We start from the raw sequence: 18,842 nt of genomic DNA on the forward strand, positions 1-18,842 counted from the left end.
ATCCAAGTTAGTCCCTGGCATACTAAGGTACTTAAAGCAAATGAGATCTTTATTTTGTGTCTTAGGTGCTTGTCAGAGAGTCTGGTCTGGATTATACTATTCTTCTCTCTCAAAAGACAGATGAAGACACTTCATGTTTGAGAGTCATCATCTAAGGTTCTTCTCAACTGGTATTTCCACAGGTGGGTTGAGGGTATGCAGAGATACCAAGTCCTTGGTCTCCTGCAGTTGTAGATAGGCTTGTTCAAGGCCATTTGGAGGGACACGTGTGGGTCTGAAAAAGTCTCCAAAGATCTGGTCCAAGAGGTAAGTGTATCATGAATTTTCTGGATTTTCTAATGTAATACCACCAGAAAGTTGGATTGATGCTTTAGATGACATTAATTTTCTGTAGAAATTCCCACAAAAAATTACAAAGTATGTCCTAAGGTTTTGTTTTCAGAAGATTGTTATAAAAAAAAAAAAGCCACATGGACTAAATATTTAGCAATATTCATTATGTTGTTAAATATTCTGAATGAGGTTACTGGCAGGAGACTTTCTCTCTCCTGAAAATAAGAAACAAATTGGTAGCAATCATTTTCTTTCTTTTCCATTTCATGAATAGTTTTATTATTTTTTGTGGGAAGCCAAATGTTAAATTTTGTGCTTAACTGATGTATATCAAGAACTTAAAACGATATTTTCTTCAAATGGCTCGCATTTTTGTAACGGGAGTGTACCCTGAAGATTCCTTAAAAAATATGCTTTAAAGATTGCCATGGAAATGATAGGATTGAGAAAAATACCTATTTGGCTCTTTTCCCCCTTTGACTTTATAATGAAGCTCCAAAACTCTGATATTTGCCAAGGGATAATATAAGCATGGATCTTTTCACATCTTTGAAAACAAAAAAGCTGCTTGAAATATTTTCTATCCAAAAACCTTCTCGACTCCGCATTTCCCACCAGGTCTTGTCCAATTTCTCTACGTCCTTCACTAGCAAACTTCTTTAAAATGGTAATGAGCACTTTGCTTTCTCATTCTCCACAGAACCCCCTCCAGCAGGGCCTTGTCTCTACATCCTCCTACCGCTGTTTCTCGTCCATGTCCTCCATGCTCCTAAATCTAGCGGTCAACTCCCCGTCCTCATCTTACTGATGGAGCAGCAGCATTTGACATCATCCGTTGCCCCTTCCTCTTTGAAACTGTGTCTGCCTTTGGTCACCAGAATATCATTCCCTCTTTATTTGTACCTACCTTACTGGACCACTGCTTCTTTGTTGTCTCTGTTGGCTCCTACTCAGCTTTAAGACCTCAAATATAGGAGTCTCTCAGCGTATCGTTGTTGGATCTTTCCTCTTCTCTGTCTAGATTCACTCAACTGACGTATCTTGACCCAGAGATTTGACTCGCAAATGTTATCTGTTTTCCCCTTAAGCCCCGTATTTCAAATTATCATAAAATCTTGTCAGCTCTACTTTCAAAATATATTCTAATCTTGAGCTATCAATTAAATATTTTTAGTCCAGGCCTCTATCGTCTCTCACCTGGACTGTTGCATCAGGTTCGTAATGTGTCTCCCAGCTTCTCCTCTTGCTCTGTGCTCATCCACCCCAGTAAGAGCTTACAAATGAAATACCAAGTGCCTACCTTGGCAAGTAACGTTCTCTATGAAATGGTCTTCACCTGCTTCTCTATCTGCATCTCTGGCCAATCTTGGCCTCACTCACTCGCCTTCAGCCACTCTTGCGGCCCTGTGGCATCTCAATCATGCTAAGTGCCCTCGGCCTTGGCACACAGGGATGCTTCCGCCAGAAGCATTAATGCGCTCGCCTCATAGCTCACTCTCATTTCAGGTTTTCTATATAATGATACCTGATCCAAGAGTCCTTCCCTGAACCTTTATCAAACATATGAGCCCTGCCAGCATTTTAACTATCTGTCCTCTTACCTGCCTTTATTTTCCTTAGAGTACCTATCAACATTAATTACCTATTGATTCAGTTGACTGATCATTGCCTTTCTCCAGTAGAATGTAGGCTCCCTAAAAGCAGGGTTTACCACTCCCCCCCCCCCTTATTTTGCATTTATAGTCTCAGTGTTAGAAGAGTACCTGACCTGCAGCAGGTGCTCAATAAATTTTTTTTTCAATGAACGAACAGAAGAAATAGTAGACGGTTTTCAGTGTATCGGTATGGAAGTATTTGATTTTCTTATTTAAAATCTATAAAATGCTGGTTGTGGCTCTACGATTAATCAACTCTATGACTCTTTACCTCTTTGTTCCTTTGCTGAGCTCATACAGGGTAATGGAAGATTCATTCTAAATGGGCTTTGCTAGAAGACTCTCTTCCTGCTTGGAGTTCTACTGGAAAACTGATCCACCGCTATCAAGAAACATGATTTTAGAGAAATTTCCTCTGCAACACCACTGAAGATCTCTCCTACTCCAACAGTGATAGATCAGGGATTGAACAAGATCAGCACCCTTTGGTCACTTCTTCACAAGGGCAGGATTTATTTTCAACTCCATCTAATTATTTTCTGGAACCTTCTTTTGTAGACTCATTACTGTGTTATTTTATGGGAGGATGCTGGGGGTAAACTGCTCTAAAGCAAGGATATACTGAAAATGTTTCCTCTGCGGCCAGATTGTCCAAATTTGACTTTGGAGTCAATATTTTTATTGGCTATTTAGTGCTTATCAAAATCACTTGCAGCCAAAATAAAATGTCAATCAGAGGCATACATTATACTGCTAGAAATTCAAGATTTCATAGGATTTTTGTGATGTATGGTATGGTATGACAGAAATTATATTGAATATGCCACTTCAAATAAATCCTGAGGATGGAAAAATATAGATAATTTTTAATATTTGCTAAAAATATATTATTCTCTAGCAGTGAATGCCACCGTCAAAATACATAACTAAGTTTAAGCTAGATCCCAAACGAGTAAATACATATAAAATTTCAAATGTTGGTATGCACAGTAAAAAACAAAACAAATAAAAACTAAAAGAACACTGTAGGCAGACCTGTTTTATATAAGGTGGTCATAGACAATCTTCCAAGTCTGAGATATTAGAATCAAGACCTGAAGGGGAGGAGGGAACAGCCTGCAGGTCTGTGGAAGAAGAACTTCCAGGTGAAATAATAGCAAGTGCCAAGGTGTAGAGGTGGAGACATTCTGGGTATTGTCCAGGGAAGCAATGAAGCAGATGTGTTAGGGCAGAGTGAATGGGGTCAGGAGTGGTGTTAGATGAGTTAAGGAGGGTGGTGGGGGTGTAGGTGGTGTAGGACTTTTAGACCACTGTCATGACTTTGGCATTTACTTAGTGTGAGATTAGAATCCAAGACAGGGTTTCCACTGGTGGAGAAATGTGGTCAGGTTTCCTTTAAGGGAGTGACTCTGCAGCGAGGAAAATTGACTGTATAAAGAGACAATATAAAATGAGAACGAAAAAAGGAAAACCAGTTAGCAATCTCTGTACAAAAGAGAGGTAACTTTAGCTTGGAAACAGTAGAGGTGGTCAGATTCAGGATCTATTTAGAAGCTGATAGGTCTTCTGATGGACTGAATGATGTTAAGTGAGAAGACAACCATGACTGAGACTTCTTGCTTGAGCAACTGGTCAGAGGGGATTGCCATTTATTGAGATACAAAACAGTGTGGGAGGAGCCACCTTCTGGTTCATTTTCAGTTAATTTTTGAATATGGTATAAGGTAAGGGACCAATCTTATTGTTTTGTGGATATCCAGTTTTCTCAGCACAATTTGCGGGAAAGACTGTCCTTTCTCCATTGAATGGTCTTGGAAGTCTTGTCGACGCCATTTGACCACATTTATTTCTTGGCTCTCTATTCTGTGCCATTGGAGTATATGTCTGTCTTTATGCCAGTACCACACTGTTTTGATTACTGTCGCTTTTTAGTAAGTTTTGAAATCAGGAAGTGTGAGAACTCCAATCTTGTTCTTCTTTTTCAAAATCGTTGTTTATATGTGCACAACATTGTGTAAATTTTATATATATATCTGTATATATAACATTATATCTAACACTGTGTAGGTTTAAGGTGTACACCATGATGATCTGATACATGTATATACTGTGAAATGATTACTTCAGTATGGTTAGTTCATATAATTTGATGCTATTTTATTTATTTTTGGTATTATTTACTTATTTATTTTGATCCTTTCAGGATCTTAGTTCGCTGACCAGGGATCAAACCCAGGCCCCGGCAGTGGAAGCTTAGAGTCCTAACCACTGGACCACCAGGGAATTCCCAATGTTATTTTAAATATGAATTGTTTTCTTAATTTCCTTTTGAGGTTGTTCATTGTTATTAAATAGAAATAAACTAATTTTTGGTGAATCCTTCCCCGCCCCTCATATAATTATCTCTTAATATCCTGTGAAAGTAGTGTTCTGAAGAGCACAGTTTGAAAAATACTGCCCAAAGGGATATCCTAATTTTTATTGTTGTTGCAGAGACTTTCTTTGAACCTATTTGCTTTTTCACATTATTTGGAGAACTTTCCTTATGTAATTTTTAACATTTATGATGAATCATGTTCTTATTTATTTTGAAGGAAAAAACCCTACAGAATTTTAATAATGCCCATAGTCCAATGAAAGTTAATTTATCCATCTACCAGAACCCCCTATTTATTTACATTTCACTAATTCAAGGGATGAAGTTCAAATTTAAATTCTATTGCATGTGAACTATATGACTTTGGGCATCCTGCTTCATGATTCTGACCTTAAGCTTTCTAAACCTGTAAGACAGAGTAACAGCATCAGGCTTATTTTTGTTATAATCAAAAAATATACATATGTGTATGTCACTTTAGATGTTTCCGGTTGGGGAATGAAGAATGTGGATTGTATTTAGACTTTGATCTTGGTTCTTTATGTTCTAAGTTATGGTATTAAACTTTTAAAAACTTGCTTTATACCCTAAAAAATAAAGACGTATATGCAGATCATATGGTCTAATAATACCATTCATTCATTTCTATTATTTAGGCTTGAGAGTGTTACTAGACTTATTAATTTCTCTGATACGGTCTGACAAACTGATGTTTGAAAGCACAAAAGTGAGTGGTACTTTCTGAGGTGGGGGAGTCAGATGAGACATTTCTAAACATGATTTCTAGGAAACACTGTTTGAACAAACTAGTAAGTGAAAAAGAGTCAGGTCCTTGCTTTGTGGTAGCAATATTCCCTTCTCTTCATTATAAAACGCAATCATTTAATTTTATTTATTTATTTTGGCTGCACCACGAGGCTTGCAGGATCTTAGTACAGTACCCTGACCAGGGACTGAGCCCGGGACCCCTGCAGCTCAAGTGCAGAGTCCTAACCACTGGACCACCAGGGAATTCCCCACAATCATTTTAATATAGCCCAACATACTGTGTAAGAATAAACTCATTAATAAGGATAAAACACCACTGAAATCACTGACTGAAGAGGCTTTACCTGAGATCTTTTATTTCCCTTATTCAAAATTGTAGATTTGCCCCCAAAGATTGTAATTATTCTTGTCTTTAATCTCAGTTCTCTGGAGAAGTTTAAACTAACTTATCACTAGCCTCAGAAGTGGCATTGCTGTTATCTCCATGGTGATAACATGCTTTCTGCTAGACAGAATACAGTTGCTGTTATTTCTCAAAGGGCTTACTTCCCAAGCAGGAAAGTCCATTCTAGTGTAAAAGATTCTAAAGGAGAAATGTCAGCAGTATGCGGTTTCTTATTTCTTAACTCTGGTTGGAGGTAGGAAGAAGAGGAAAGAGATTCTGGTTCCCTGAGAAGTCACTGTTATCAGAAGTGATGCATGTGTCCAGGTGCCGTCCCTGTGTTTCCGAGGTGCCTGGTGTCCTGCAGGCAGCTCTGTCCCTTGCTCAGGCTCAGTGAGATGGCAGGATTCCATATCATCGCTTCATCCCACCCGCCAAAACCCTCAGTCCCAGAAGGGTCCCCACAGTCGGTTGTCTCTCTGTCAAAACCACAAATGCTCAAGGATCCATTCATCCTTTCCTTCTTTTATTTGTTGACTTACTCACTTGCTCATCAACATGTATGTACTGAGCACAACGTGTAGGGCATTTCTGGGGATACAGAGATGAAAAAAAATTATGTCTTCAAGGGACTCTCAGTCTATTGATCTGATAAACAAATAGGTAATTCAACTCCAATATGATTATTGTCAGAGCACAGAGGAAGGACACCTTATCCATGAGGTGGAGGGAGAAGGTTACACTTGAGATTAAAAGATAAATGCACTTTTTCCAATTTAAGGAGTAAAGTTTGAAATTCCAGGCACAGGGGACATCTCACGCGAAAGCACAGGGCCATGGCACCAGGCAGTTCGCTACGGTTGCTGGAGGATGGACGATGCTCTGGCTGTTTACACTGAGTCTCTGCTGCAGGTGGCCAGGCTGCTGCCTGGTCCTAGTCTATGAAGGAACAGGTGCTTCCTCTTCCCCAACTCCAGGGCACTAGCGCCCAGTGGCAGTTGGGAATTGAGCCTGATGTCTTGGCAGATGGCAGGGTTGGGTGGTTCCTGTCCAGCTCCACTTTCAGAAAGTGGCCATTATCTTGCCCTTGATCACCTTATATGCATCTCCTGGAGTGATCAGACTTCTTACTATGACTTTCTTGGCCTCTGCCTCACTTGATGATCTGCATGTCTCTTTCAACAACTCACTGAGATAAAATCTTTACCGCTGGTGGGGCTAGCTAAGCCTTCTCCCCACATCTGCAGCTCTGCAATTACTCCCTGCAGGCCTCCTGTGAGGCTGCATATCCTCCTTATCTTCCCATAATGGCCAGTTGGTGGACAGTCCCCTCTTTCAACTTCCATCTGGGTCTTCACAGGGATAGAAAAAGAGATTGTTCCAGAAATAAGTTAGAGTTCAACACTTTTAAGAGAGTAGAGGACATAAAGGGAGTATAAATGGCCAGTTGGAAAATAAAACAGTAAACAGTAGCAAAGAAGAGAAAATAAACACTAAAAATAGTAGAGTGGTATAGTCTTTATATATATTATTGAAATACATATAATTAAAGTGGTGGCTCCAAAGCCTTCTAGGAAGGGATGTGGCTACATTGGTTGTCTGGACAGATGGATAGCAATTATGGCTTAGAACATGTATTTTACGATAATGGTTTTAAAAACATTCCATATCTATTAATTCTTTACACAAACCCTCCACCATAAGAGTCCTCAAGTATAAAAATAATTTTGGCTTTATCTGTCATTTACCTTTATGGTGCAATCTGATACTCTAGCAAATTAGGGATGTCCTGAAAAGAGCTGCTGAGGGTATGATGTGGGAAGACACTGGGAGGGGCTTGCTGGGAGGAGGAAGTGTTGTGTCTCCATCCCTGAGGCTTCAGATTAGAGAGAATGCAGACATTCTTTAGGTGGCTTGCTGGGACTTGTTGAGGTGGAACTTTTCCCCAGTGTTCTGCAGGGGCTGGGGACAAGGCACTGACGGAACCCCAAGGTGCTGGCTTCACAATACACAAACTTCTAATCCATTTGCTCAAATACAATCCAAGTAATGGAAAGAAAAATAAAATCAGACAATCTAGTCATTGGACAGCAATAAGTTAAAGTAGTCACAATGTCGCCACTGGAGTCACAGCCTCACACCTTTGACAGGGATTAGTGTTAAGATTTCTAGGTGAAATCCCGGCCACTGGGAATTCCCTACGGGACACCAAGACAGCTGCTAGGGCTCACAGTCGCCATGTTTGCTCTAATATATTCCTCTTGCTCCAAAGACAAAACTTGGGTAATCAACTAGTGAATTTTGTGCAATTTTTCATGAGTTTCCCAGCAGTTTCCCCCTCTTTTTTTTTTTTTTTGTCAGTTACCAGATGCTAATATGCTAATATGATGATGTTGGCTTAGATGGGGATCATAAATATTCAAATCAGTTCCATGAGTACTTGTTATGTGCTTGGCTGTGGCTCCGATAAAAGATGAGTAAAACACAGTCCTGATCCTCAGAAAAGCAGGCTAATTGTTTGAGAGGAATGCTAAAAATGAGGTATGATGTTGTCTCACATTTATATCAGAATTATATCCTGAAATACTGAAATTCAGGGCAGTGTATGACAAAGGACCCAAATGAGCATCCCAGATAAGGAATTTTAGTATTTATGTATGGGTAGCAGGTCACATTAGCGTGGATTCACAGTAATACAGGAAGTTTTGGTGAGCTAGTTGTGTCAACAAGAACAGAAATGATCAGGGAAAAAAAAAGCTAACAGGTAGCACTTGTTTGGGTTTTTTTCTTTTTTTTTCTTTTTGTTTTTTTCAACTCTGGTCCTGCGCCTCATCCCGTGTCCCCATCTCAATGACACTGCCTGCGGTCACCCAAGCTAAGAAATGAAATCAGCCCCATCTCTCCTTTCCCCACATCCACTTTAACTCCTATTAATTCTAGCTCAATAATATGCCATATCCCTCCCTCCCCTCTAATCCCTCAAGGCTTCTTTGTGGCCTTGGAACCTTTACGCTGGCTTCCAGGGTCCTCAGTGGTCTGTCTCCTGCCAACGTCCTTGCTTGTTGTCCCTACCTTCCACCCCAGAGGACATCTGCAAGCTCTAACAAGTCTGGCATGCAGGTTCAGGGGTTCTCTCCATAGGTCCCCAACCCCAACTCTCTTGACCTTAAGACCAGCTTAAATGCCACCTCTGAGAAGAGCCTCTCTAAACTCCAAGATTGCACTGAAGACCTCTCCTATCCAACAACTCCCCCATTAGAGTTCCAATGACAAGGGACTGCACTTGCCTGTGTACTTGTCCCCACTGTGCCATTCACTGGCTGTCAGTACCTATTTATTCACCTGCAGAAATGGAGGTAAAAGAGTTACCTAACTTTGGGATGCTTTGAGGATGAAAATGAGCTAATAATAATGTAGCACTCAAGTTCTTTAACCTAGTGCTAAAGTTTCCACTATTGCTCCTCTTTACTAGACTGAGTTCCATGAGGTTCATGCCGGCTCACTCAAAGCTCTGCAGAATGCACTGCCTGTTGATCACGAGCGCGCTAAATTTACGGACCCTTCTAGGTCTGAGGTCATGAAGACATAACCAAGGGCCAAGCGTGGAATGACTCCACACACACACACACAAAATCAGTTCCTGGAACACTTTTGGGCTTATAGCCCCACTTGACTCCATGACAATTCACCTAAATCACCTAAGCCTGGGGAGACTCCCAAGTTTCCTCCTAATTCACACCCCACCCACCTCATTCACAGGCACGGGTGGGGTGAGGATATAATACTTTATTCACTCTAACACGGGACGAGGGGATGTAATGAGGGGGAGGTGGGCGCGTTTCCAGGGACCCCGGTAGGGTATCCTCCCTGTCTCCCAGTTCCAGGGCAGCCAGGGCTGCCGTCCCACCCTGAGACGCAGGTGGCGGAGCGGGGAGTTGTCCAGGTTAACGCAGCCCCAGGTCGGGATACCAGCGCGCCCCTCCCCAGTTCGCACCCTGCGGAGACAAGAATGGCGGTTCAACTGCACTCACAATCTGGACAGCGCTCGGTGGCAGTGGCTCCGGCGGGTAGCTTGAAGTCTCGACCGCCGCCCGCGCAGATATAGATACGGTGCATGTGCGCGCAACGGTGGCAGACGAACTGCGAGCTGAGGCGGAAGCGCCGGCGGCACTCGGCACATGGGTAGGGCCGCTCGCCTGTGTGCGTGCACGCATCCTCCGCCAGGTTGGAGCGGTGGCCGAAGCCGCGGCCGCCCACAGCGCAGCAGCGCGGCTTCTCGCCCGTGTGCACGCGCCGGTGCTTGGCCAGCGCTGAGCTCTGGGTGAAGCGCGTGCCGCAGTCGGCGCATGCGTACGGCCGCTCGCCCGTGTGCACGCGCAGGTGCTGTGCATAGTTGGAGCTCTGCGCGAAGCGGCGGCTGCGTTGTGCGCATGCGTACGGCTTTTCGCCCGTGTGGCGACGGCGGTGCTGCTGCAGGTTAGAGGCGGCTGAGAAGTGTTTGTCTCATTCCGGGCGTTCGTAAGGCCGCTCGCCCGTATGCGCGCGGCTGTGTTTGGTCAGCGCCGACTTCTGCGAGAAGCGCCGGCCGCACTCGGTGCACGCAAAGGGCCGCTCGCCCGTGTGTATGCGGGCGTGCTTGGCCAATGTGGAGCAGCGCGCAAAGGCAAGGCCGCAGTCCCAGCATGCATGTGGGCGCGCCGGGTACGCTGACGGCGCTGGCGCCTCGCTCGGGACCTCCTTGTTGTCCATGGGGATCTTGAGTTTCACCACTTAATACTTCTCTTCACCCTCATCCTCCTCACCCTTCACCAGCAGCACCATCTCTTCTTGCATCTTTTCCTCCTCCTCCTCCTCTGTCTGCTGTTCACCGGGCATCTTGGTGTCCAGCCGCAGGTTCGGGCGCTCGCGCTGCCCCAGGCCAGGGCGCCGGGCCCATGTAGCACTTGTGATGTGGCAGACACTTTTCTAAGTTCTTTACTTTGGGGACTTAACGTGGTGGTTCAGTGTAAGACTCCACGCTCCCAATGCAGGGGGCACAGGTTCGATCTCTGGTCGGGGAAGTAAGATCCTGCATGCCACATGAGGCAGCCAAAAGATAAATAAGTAAAACAAGTTCTTTATTACATTACTCATTTATTCCTTGCAAAAACTATGGGGTATGTACCATTATAATCATCCATGACGGTAGTCTCTGCTCTTAACTGCTAAATCCCATTGCCTCTCTCTCCAATGGGTACAAGGCGTGTTTATGAAGAAATTTAGATAGCATTTGGAAATTCTATATTGTATGTGAAGAGAGACAGTGCCATCTCTATCCCGTGGGTAGCATTTAATTGTTTCTTCAACATAGCATATTGTTTGAGTTAAGGATAGATAATATACTTTCAAAATAGAATGATGACAGATAAATTTTAAAATTTTCTTCCTTGATTTGCTTTTAAAAGAGCAGAGATAACGTCCATCTATTTATTCAAATGCCTCTAAAATGATAGTTTATATTTTCCAGATATAAATTTTGTATTTTGAGATGTCGATTTATCAGACCTACTATTTGCAATTGTAAACGTAAGTGATTGATTCATACTATATACAGACTCCAAAGGCGGACTTTTCTACATATTAGATTAATTGATTGTAGGTTTTGTAGCAAAACCCACACATTTTCCTTTATACGGTGGGCAATTTGCCGAACAGCTTTTGGGTAACTTACTAATGTGCCAATAAACTGTTTTCAGCTTCACTGTGATGAGTCCTCAGTCCTTATGTCTGAAGACAGAAAAAGACCCATAGAGAAGAGTATATCACTTCTCCAGTTCTTAGTATTTAAGTGGTGAATTATACTTCTAAAGAGAAAACAATCTCATATTTGGCATCTGTTATTAAATATGTGGTTTCCATCTTCTTTGGGGGTAAATTTTTAAGTTGTTTCATAAAAATTCTAACATTTGTATTAGTAACTAATCAACACTGATAGAAGTGTAGAGCATTTGAATTAATATCATATCTGACTGGACTTGTTCTGAGTTTAATGATGGGAGAGAGAAAATATTAATGACCTCAAAATGAATGTATGAAAACATTTTATTGGTCTTGTCCCAATTATAATTTCTTTTAACTTGGTTTTTAGTTTGAAGCATTTTTTTTTTTCAAACAAGGAAGATACAGCAAGGATATATTTATTTATTTCAACACGGATTGGTTGATTTTAATTAATTTTTAAAGAAGTACAGAAAATGGTCTTATTAATGTGTAATGGAATATGATAGCTCTATTTTAAATTTTTATTTGAATTTTTCATTTGTTGCATTGAGATGTTTTGGACACGTTGAATATTCCAGTGCAAAGTTTCAAGTTCTTTCTTTATGGTTATTTGCAAAGAAGGACAAGAATATTAAAGACTCTTTTTTATTTTTTAAAATTAATTAATTAATTAATTTATGGCTGTGTTGGGTCCCCGTTTCTGCACGAGGGCTTTCTCTAGTTGCAGCGAGCGGGGGCCACTCCTCATCGCGATGCGCGGGCCTCTCACTATCGTGGCCTCTCTTGTTGCGGAGCACAGGCTCCAGACGCGCAGGCTCAGTAGTTGTGGCTCACGGGCCTAGTTTCTCCGCGGCTTGTGGGATCTTCCCAGACCAGGGCTCAAACCCGTGTAACCTGCATTGGCAGGCAGATTCTCAACCACTGCGCCACCAGGGAAGCCCTAAAGACTCTTGATGAAAGAGGCTGATCTTTCAGGAAAAAGCCTCTTCATTCAAGGGCTTTCCAAAATTTGCTTTGGGAGTACTGTTTGTCATTTAACTCTTGCTTGTGTTACCTTACTTATGCAATCAAATTACTTCATTTCCTTGCAGGGATATGTGTCTTAATACACCATTTGTAAAAAGATTTAGAATTTATGGGTGAAAGATTTTAGTGAATCTATGACATGTAGACAGAACAGACAAAGTGAACTTCAGAATTGCTGGGACATAAAACACCAGACTGATTATTTGTAGAGTCTAAAGTCACTAGAATTATCTGGCGAAAGGAAAAGAAAAAAAAAAAAAAAAAAAAGGATGTTTATCTCCAAATGGTATTCATTGTATATTTACTCAGTGATTTCTATGATTTTAATAGCAATATTTTCCAGAATAGATAATTTTGTGACATGCAAATAAAAACGATCCCCGATTTATAATAGCAAAAATATAGTTTGATAAGTTGCTATGCAGATTGCTGACTTTCTAGTGATCATAGACCTTAGGATAAGGAACTTAGTTAGTTCTCCATGTGCGTAACATTTAAATATTAACATAATAGAAAGTGCAAAACTTTAGTTATGTCTTTTTTGCCAAGACTGTGTAGGGTTGCATGAATTGTTGAGAAGAATGTGCATGAGAAGGAAGAGCAATAAATGAACATTCAAATATGTACTATTTCTGATTATAGAAATATTGTATTTGCAAAACTATATTGTTGGAGGGAGCTTCAAGATGGCGGAAGAGTAAGACGCAGAGATCACCTTCCTCCCCACCAATACATCAGAAATACATCTACATGTGGAACAACTCCTACAAAAGACCTACTGAACACTGGCAGAAGACCTCAGACCTCCCAAAAGGCAAGAAACTCCCCACGTACCTGGGTAGGGAAAAGAAAAAAGAAAAAACAGACACAAAAGAATAGGGACGGGACCTGCATCTCGGGGAGGGAGCTGTGAAGGAGGAAAGGTTTCCACACACTAGGAAGCCCCTTCGCGGGCGGAGACTGCGGGTTGCAGAGGGGGGAAGCTTCGGAGCCACGGAGGAGAGCGCAGCCACAGGGGTGCGGAGGGCAAAGTGGAGAGATTCCCGCACAGAGGATCGGTGCCAAATAGCACTCACCAGCCCGAGAGGCTTGTCTGCTCACCCGCTGGGGCGGGCAGGGGCTGGGAGCTGAGGCTCGGGCTTCGGTCAGATCCCAGGGAGAGGACCGGGGTTGGCTGTGTGAACACAGCCTGAAGGGGGCTAGTGCGCCATGGCTAGCCGGGAGGGAGTCTGGGGAAAAGTCTGGAGCTGCCAAAGAGGCAAGAGACTTTTTCTTGCCTCTTTGTTTCCTGGTGCGCAAGGAGAGGGGATTAAGAGCGCCGCTTAAAGGAGCGCCAGAGACGGGCATGAGACACGGCTATCAGCGCGGGCCCCAGAGATGGGCATGAGACGCTAAGGCTGCTATTGCCGCCACCAAGAGGCCTGTGTGCAAGCACAGGTCACTATTCACACGTCCCCTCCCGGGAGCCTGTGCAGCCCGCCACTGCCAGGGTCCTGTGATCCAGGGACAACTTCCCCAGGAGAACGCACGGCGCGCCTCAGGCTGGTGCAATGTCATGCTGGCCTCTGCAGCCGCAGGCTCGCTCCGCACTCCGTACCCCTCCCTTCCCCCAGCCTGAGTGAGCCAGAGCCCCTGAATCAAGTGCTCCTTTAACCCCGTCCTGTCTGGGCGGGAACAGACGCCCTCAGGCGACCTACACGCAGAGGTGGGGCCAAATCCAAAGCTGAACCCCAGGAGCTGTGGGAACAAAGAAGAGAAAGGGAAATTTCTCCCAGCAGCCTCAGGAGCAGCGGATTAAATCCCCACAATCCACTTGATGTACCTACATCTGTGGAATACCTGAATAGACAACGAATCATCCCAAATTGAGGCAGTGGACTTTGGGAGCAACGATGTATATATATTTCCCCCTTTTTCTCCTTTTGTGAGTGTGTATGTGTATGCTTCTGTGTGTGATTTTGTCTGTATAGTTTTGCTTTTACCATTTGTCCTAGGGTTCTGTCTCTCTGTTGTTTTTTTTTCTGTACAGTTTTTAGCACTTGTTATCATTGGTGGATTTGTTTTTTGGTTTGGTTGCTCTCTTCTTTCTTTCTTTCTTTTTTTTTGTTTTTTTATTACTTAAAAAAATGTTTTTAATACTTATTTTTTCTTTTAAGAAGGGAGTGGCAGGATATACTTAAAGTGATGAAGGAGAAAAACCTACAACCAAGATTACTCTACCCAGCAAGGATCTCATTCAGATTTGACAGAGAAATTAAAATCTTTAAAGACAAGCAAAAGCTAAGAGAATTCAGCACCATCAAACCATCTTTACAACAAATGCTAAAGGAACTTCTCTAGGCAGGAAACACAAGAGGAGGAAAAGACCTACGATAACAAACCCAAAACAGTTAAGAAAATGGTAATAGGAACATACGTATCGATAGTTACCTTAAATGTAAACGGATTAAATGCTTCAACCAAAACACATACACTGGCTGAATGAATACAAAAACAAGACCCATATATATACTGTCTACAAAAGACCCACTTCAGACCTAGGGACACATACAGACTGAAAGTGAGGGAATGGAAAAAGATATTCCATGCAAATGGAAATCAAAAGAAATTTGGAATAGCAATTCTCATATCAGACAAAATAAATAGACTTTAAAACAAAGACTATTACAAGAGACAAAGAAGGACACTACATAATGATCAAGGGATCAATCCAAGAAGAAGATATAACCATTGTAAATATTTATGCACCCAACATAGGAGCACCTCAATACATAAGGCAAATACTGACAGCCATAAAAGGGGAAATCGACAGTAACACAATCATAGTAGGGGACTTTAACACCCCACTTTCACCAATGGACAGATCATCCAAAATGAAAATAAATAAGGAAACACAAGCTTTAAATGATACATTAAACAAGATGGACTTAATTGATATTGATAGGACATTCCATCCAAAAACAACAGAATACACATTCTTCTCAAGTGCTCATGGAACATTCTCCAGGATAGATCATATCTTGGGTCACAAATGAAGCCTTGGTAAATTTAAGAAAATTGAAATCGTATGAAGTATCTTTTCCGACCACAACGCTATGAGACTAGATATCAATGACAGGAAAAACACTGTAAAAAATACAAACACATGGAGGCTACACAATACACTACTTAATAACCAAGAGATCACTGAAGAAATCAAAGAGGAAATCAAAAAATACCTAGAAACAAATGACAATGAAAACACGATGACCCAAAACCTATGGGATGCAGCAAAAGCAGTTCTAAGAGGGAAGTTTATAGCTATACAAGCCTACCTTAAAAAACAAGAAACATCTCAAACAACCTAACCTTACACCTAAAGCAATTAGAGAAAGAAGAACAAAAAAACCCCAAAGTTACCAGAAGGAAAGAAATCATACAGATCAGATCAGAAATAAATGAAAAAGAAATGAAGGAAATGATAACAAAGATCAATAAGACTAAAAGCTGGTTCTTTGAGAAGATAAACACAATTGATAAACCTTTAGCCAGACTCATCAAGAAAAAACGGGAGAAGACTCAAATCAATTGAATTAGAAATGAAAAAGGAGAAGTAACAACTGACACTGCAGAAATACAAAGGATCATGAGAGATAACTACAAGCAACTATATGCCAATAAAATGGACAACCTGGAAGAAATGGACAAATTCTTAGAAATGCACAACCTTCCGAGACTGAACCAGGAAGAACTAGAAAATATGAACAGACCAATCACAAGCACTGGAATTGAAACTGTGATTAAAAATCTTCCAGCAAACAAAAGCCCAGGACCAGGTGGCTTCACAGGCGAATTCTATCAAATATTTAGAGAAGAGCTAACACCTATCCTTCTCAAACTCTTCCAAAATATAGCAGAGGGAGGAACACTCCCAAACCCTTTCTACGAGGCCACCATCACCCTGATACCAAAACCAGACAAAGATGTCACAAAGAAAGAAAACTACAGGCCAATATCACTGATGAACATAGATGCAAAACTCCTCTACAAAATACTAGCAAACAGAATCCAACAGCACATTAAAAGGACCATACACCATGATCAAGTGGGGTTTATCCCAGGAATGCAAGGATTCTTCAATATACGCAAATCAAACAATGTGATAAATCATATTAACAAATTGAAGGAGAAAAACCATATGATCATCTCAATAGATGCAGAGAAAGCTTTTGACAAAATTCAACACCCATTTTTGATAAAAACCTTCCAGAAAGTAGGCATAGAGGGAACTTTCCTCAACATAATAAAGGCCATATATGACAAACCCACAGCCAACATCGTCCTCAATGGTGAAAAACTGAAACCATTTCCACTAAGATCAGGAGCAAGACAAGGTTGCCCACTCTCACCACTATTATTCAACATAGTTTTGGAAGTTTTAGCCACAGCAATCAGAGAAGAAAAAGAAATAAAAGGAATCCAAATCGGAAAAGAAGAAGTAAAGCTGTCACTGTTTGCAGATGACATGATACTATACATAGAGAATCCTAAAGATGCTACCAGAAAACTACTAGAGCTAATCAATGAATTTGGTAAAGTAGCAGGATACAAAATTAATGCACAGAAATCTCTTGCGTTCCTATACACTAATGATGAAAAATATGAAAGTGAAATGAAGAAAACACACCCATTTACCATTGCAACAAAAAGAATAAAATATCTAGGAATAAACCTACCTAAGGAGACAAAAGACCTGTATGCAGAAAATTATAAGACATTGATGAAAGAAATGAAAGATGATACAAATAGATGGAGAGATATACCATGTTCTTGGATTGGAAGAATCAACATTGTGAAAATGACTCTACTACCCAAAGCAATCTACAGATTCAGTGCAATCCCTATCAAGCTACCAGTGGCATTTTTCACAGAACTAGAACAAAAAAATTTCACAATTTGTATGGAAGCACAAAAGATCCTGAATAGCCAAAGCAATCTTTAGAATGAGAAACGGAGCAGGAGGAATGAGGCTCACTGACTTCAGACTATACTACAAAGTGACAGTAATCAAGACAGTATGGTACTGGCACAAAAACAGAAATATAGATCAATGGAACAAGATAGAAAGCCCAGAGATAAACCCACACACATATGGTCACCTTATCTTTGATAAAGGAGGCAAGAATATACAGTGGAGAAGACAGCCTCTTCCATAAGTGGTGCTGGGAAAGCTGGACAGCTACATGTAAAAAAATGAAATTAGAACCCTCCCTAACACCATACACAAAAATAAACTCAAAATGGAATGAAGAACTAAATGTAAGGCCAGAGACTATCGAACTCTTAGAGGAAAACACAGGCAGAACACTCTATGACATAAATCACAGCAAGATCCTTTTTGACCCACCTCCTAGAGAAATGGAAATAAAAACAAAAATAAACAAATGGGACCTAATGAAACTTAAAAGCTTTTGCACAGCAAAGGAAACCATAAACAAGACGAAAAGATAACCCTCGGAATGGGAGAAAATATTTGCAAATGAATCAACGGACAAAGGATTAATCTCCAAAATTTACAAGCAGCTCATGCATCTCCATATCAAAAAAACAAACAACCCAATCCAAAAATGGGCAGAAGACCTAAATAGACATTTCTCCAAAGAAGACATACAGATGGCCAAGAAGCACATGAAAAGCTGCTCAACATCACTAATTATTAGAGAAATGCAAATCAAAACTACAATGAGGTATCACCTCACATCGGTCAGAATGGCCATCATCAGAAAATCTACAAACAGCAAATGCTGGAGAGGGTGTGGAGAAAATTGAACCCTGTTTCACTGTTGGTGGAAATGTAAATTGATACAGCCACTATGGAGAACAGTATGGAAGTTCCTTAAAAAACTAAAAATAGAACTACCGTATGACCCAGCAATCCCACTACTGGGCATATACTCTGAGAAAACCATAATTCAAAAAGACACATGCACCCCAATGTTCATTGCAGCACTATTTACAATAGCCAGGTCATGGAAGCAACCTAAATGCCCATCGACAGACGAATGAATAAAGAAGATGTGGTACATATATACAATGGAATATTACTCAGCCATAAAAAGGAACGAAATTGGGTCATTTTAGAGGCATGGATGGATCTAGAGACTGTCATACACAGTGAACTAAGTCAGAAAGAGAAAAACAACTATCATATATTAACGCATATATGTGGAACCTAGAAAAATGTTACAGATGAACTGGTTTGCAGGGCAGAAATAGAGGCACAGAGGTAGAGAACAAACATATGGACACCAAGTGGGGAAAGTGGTGGCGGTGGTGGTGGTGGTGTGATGAACTGAGAGATTGGGATTGACATGTATACACTAATATGTATAAAATGGATAACTAACAAGAACCTGCTATATAAAAAAATAAAATTCAAAAATTCAAAAAAAGTAAAAAGATAGTGTGTTATAATTTACTTGATTCTGTTATTTGTACATTTAGTTTATTTCTACTTGATCCTGTAACAATTTATGTATAATTAACATCTTGGTGTATAAAT

The 18,842-nt window shown here is 41.2% G+C and overlaps 1 pseudogene; it reads right to left on the bottom strand.

Moving 5' to 3' along the window:
- Positions 1-9,532: 9,532 nt before the first annotated feature.
- LOC137761653 (zinc finger protein 771 pseudogene) lies at positions 9,533-10,432 on the bottom strand (annotated as a pseudogene).
- Between the last annotated feature and the right edge of the window lie 8,410 nt (positions 10,433-18,842).

This window comes from Eschrichtius robustus, chromosome 1, assembly GCF_028021215.1.
Source record: "Eschrichtius robustus isolate mEscRob2 chromosome 1, mEscRob2.pri, whole genome shotgun sequence".
NCBI lineage: Eukaryota > Metazoa > Chordata > Mammalia > Artiodactyla > Eschrichtiidae > Eschrichtius > Eschrichtius robustus.